This window comes from Cupressus sempervirens, chromosome 3 (assembly GCF_028749045.1).
Source record: "Cupressus sempervirens isolate cs-2001-9-10 chromosome 3, ASM2874904v1, whole genome shotgun sequence".
NCBI lineage: Eukaryota > Viridiplantae > Streptophyta > Pinopsida > Cupressales > Cupressaceae > Cupressus > Cupressus sempervirens.
This window is the reverse complement of record NC_143120.1, coordinates 692,283,761-692,288,197: the sequence shown is the minus strand read 5'-3', so window position 1 is coordinate 692,288,197 and position 4,437 is coordinate 692,283,761.

The window sequence follows — 4,437 nt, the reverse complement described above, 5'->3', positions numbered from 1 at the left end:
CTCGCTTTCGCATGAGTGATTGCAAAGTTGCACCTACTCCCTTTCTTCTAGGTGCTAAGTCAGAAACAAAGTGTTCCACTCCACTTGTTGATGTGACTTTGTATAGATAGTTGGTTGGAAGCCTCATCTACTTGACACATACATGAACTGACATCTCATTTGTAGCTGGCATGGTTTCTCGCTTCATGCAAGAGCCACATGAACTTCACTGGAAGGTAGCCAAATGAATCTTGCACTATATTCAGGGTACAAATACACATGGGATATGCTATGCAACTAGTACTGGACTATAATTAGTGGGACATACATACTCAGACTATGCAGGGGATCTTGATTCTCGCAAGTCTACTTCAGGATATATGTTTCATCTTGGTTCTAAGACCATTTGTAGGCAGAGTAAAAAAGAAAAACACTATTGCTCTTTCATTGACTGAGGTTGAGTATCAAGGAGTTGTGAATGTGGTGACATAAGCTATTTGGTTGTAGCAAATTCTGGAGGAGTTTGGTTTTGATCTACCCAGACCCATAATCATCGATAGTGATAATCAGAGTGCTATTAAAATCTCAAAACATCTAGTCCAACATCAGTGGACAAAACATATTGAGGTTCATATGCACTACATAAGAGAGCTGATTCATGATCAGGTCATTGCATTGCAGTATTGTCCTATAGAGCAGTAGATAGCCAACATCTTCACCAAGCCCTTCACGGAGGTCAAGTATCTTCATTTGCGAGATCTCTTGGTGGTGAGGGATTTTTCACTAGGGCTGTCACATGACTCTTCTCTTCTTTATTGTACATATCTCTCTTTTTGAGGGAGGGTTTTTCCCATGAGGTTTTCCCTCTTTCTTCATTTTCAAAGAGATTTCATTTCATTGCCTTGCATTGTATGTACAACATTGCTTTTGCACTTGGGTACCTAACATGTCCTAATAGTTGGGACCCTTTATGCATTTCATCATAGCTTTTGTGAGCTTAAGTGCATTCCCCTAAGTTGCACTTGGGGGGGGGAGGGGGGGGCATTAGTGTAAATAATTATTATTTATACTTCACTTAAGTTTACTTAGGATAAATGCATTATTTTATTATTTATAAGTTTAGACACCTAGGAGTATGCATACTCATATGAGTTTTCATGTTGACAACACGAGTAAGCAACTCTAATTTAGCACATGGTGTCTACAACACTAGAGTTTGTATAATTAATTGAGTTGTCTTGTAGAGAACACAATTGTTCTATAGACAACACAGTTGTTTGTACTCTAATTAAGCACATCGTGTGTACAACATAATTTTACGTGACACACCTGTGTAGGCTTATCCTCTCATCATCGCACTAACTCCTGTGCTCAATGGAGGATAATCCACTCTTGGTGGACATGTGTTTAGTTGTGAGGCTTATCATATTGCTAACTCCTAGTCATTCTAGAGGCCTTTATATTCAGGCACTCCTAGTGTACTTGTACATCAATTGAATTTCATATTGTTATTTTGATCATACTCTATTGATCTATTTTGTGCTAGTTGTTGAGCTTCTTGGTCTTGGGTGATTTTTTCTTAAGGAAAATTCTTACATAGCCTACTTCCATCATGATAAACATCCTCAAAACTTTGCATCACAAAATTCTCTACAAAAATATACTTTTCATCTTTTGTTACATAATCAATTCTTACTATAATACCACTAACTTTGAATTTCATCATAGCTTGTTTAGATGAGCTCCAAATCACAAGCGAGCTTAGGTACCATCTAAACACAACTAAATACACCTTTTCCCAACTTTACTACTTCTAATTCAGTCTTGGCACGAAGTTCTCAAATATTGATGTTGTGAACAATCTTAATTCAACTCAATTGAATCAAACTCAAAAATTGCCTTCGATCTTCCTGTCTCATCATCATCTAACTTTTATTTTGAGATGTTTGTTCCTTTCATGAAAGCTTCATTAAGTTCTTCTCAAGGTTCACTTACAATGTTTCTTTGTTATTCATTGCTATATCTAGAGTTCCTTTCCTAGTTCCTTCTATCATTCCTTCTGTTCCCAAAGTTTCTTCCATTGTTTCTTATGTCTTCGAAGTTTCTGTCCATTCTATAGTACCTCGATGTGTGTATGAAGTTATTGCATAACTGACATACATGGTGCTTTGCTTCTAGGATTCTGTTGATCATCAGGTGCATGACAATTTTGAGCAATGTGTCCTAAGTTGTTACACTTATAACACACGATCTGTCTTCTGTCATCATAAGATCTTCTATCTACAAAGGTTAGTATTTCTAGACATTCTACTATTTCTTCTATCATTATCATACTTAGGTTTCCTACAATAAATTGCATTATGACCCATACCATGACAATTATGACAATAAAAGTCTTTAACATGATTAAATGACTTATTAGTACAATTTCTTTTCATATGACCTATTTCATTATGTAAAAAGCACTTACCTCTAAATTCATTTCTAGTTGTCTTGGGAGCCTCCATTTGCTTTGGTTCATCCAAGATTTCAACTTCTTTGATTTTCTTTCTTTAGGTTTCTCAGAAGATTGACTAGATTCAATCTTATCATTAGGTTTGTCTTTTTCTTTCAGATTTGATCTAATCTCAGGTTTCTTCATAGACATGTTAATCAAATAACCAAGACTAGTCTTGTCATAAGAAGGTCTCTATATAGACATATAATCATCAAGCTTTTCTCTACTAGAATAAAGTTTCTTGAGCTGTTGTTTGCACTATGTCAATTCACTTTTCACAATAGTATTATACTTATGGAGTTCATGATCTTCTTTCAATCTTTCAAACTCAGATGTTTTCCTTGCCAAACTTGCTTTCAGATCTACATTTTTAGTCTTCAAATTAGATTCATCTTTGCTAGGATCATTTCTTAAAGTCACCTTCAGATTTGTAATCTTCAATTCAAGCTTCAAGATCTTGTACTATGTATTCAACTTTGAATAGTCATCATCATTAGTTCTAGATTTAGTAGAGTCAGGCTTTGATTTCATATGTTCAATCTTTTCCTTCAATTGACCAATGCATACTTTGGAGTCTTCATATCTATCCTTCAACTTATCTCATTCTTCAATAAGGAGATCAATTTGTTCAAGAGCTTCTTCGAGGTTCTTCATCAACTATTCCATATCCATAGGGATCTTACTCAAGTTGTTAAGCCTCTTCAAAGTAACTGTGCTCTGATAACAATTGTTACAAATAGGGATTACAGAGGTGGGGGGGTGGGTGTGGGGGGGGGTGGTGGGGGGGGGGGGGGGGGGGGGGTGGGTGTGAATTAGTAATCTACAAACTTTAGTCACCAACTGGATATTATTACTTATTTTAAACTATGCATAACAAAGCAATAAAGTAATGTTGAATAGTAACAATAACAATGCACATAGATAACTCATAACACCATATTTTGTTAACTAAGGAAACCCTGGCCAAGGGAAAACCTCAGTGGGGATGATACACACTAGATAATATACTGATATATATGTTCCTTGTTAGAGGATGGACCCTATTAGGAGTCAATTATGAGTAAATTTAGTATAAGGAGTCCCTGTTAGGAGACTTTGAATCCCTATTAGGAGATTCCAACCTAGCTAGGAGTTGTGCCAACCCTATTAGGAGTTGTAGTATAATGTATGCAAGATGAGCCCATTGCCCAAGTATGCAATTTCAAGTACAAGAAGAGCTCATTGTTCAAACAAGTAATTTATGATTATTTGTCTTCCTTGTCTGATCTTTGATCTTCAGCTCAATCTTGGATCACCAGATAGTTCATACAAAATTTTGCATAAATTGCTTTCGCAAAAGTTTGCTCACTTCGCAATAACATAAACTCACAAGTTCACACACTTCTTATCGCAAGAAGTCCTTTGCATAAATACCATGCCTTTACATAAAATATTTCTGGGTTGGCTAAGACCACAATTCAATTTTCCAAGTTAGAGTAAACATCTAGGATGTCAGCCCTAATTGGACAAGTAATTGTTTTGCAACCAAAACAATTCTTTCCTTCAATTGCACTATTTTGCTTCATCAAATCACGATTAACTCTGTTTTGTACAGCCTGTACAAAATTCTGAGGTTATACATGTCATCACCAACATGTATACTATCTCCATGTAACTTTTCTCATCATAATATGATGTCTGCAACATGTTATAAAAAAAACAATATACTATTGTAAACCAAATTCTATGTTTAGACAATTTTCTGATTACCAAACACTAAATATCTTTATTTCTTAGGTTTCTTGTCAACATGTACATCATGTGTTGTCATTAATGACAAAAATTACATGTTACTATTAGCCAATTTTCAACAATTACAACTCAATAAAACCATTTAAGATCCTTTAGTCCCAAAAGAGTGAGATCTAAGAAGTTGATCAGAGGATTGTTGGGAATGTTTGTATTTTTTTCCTTTAACCTTT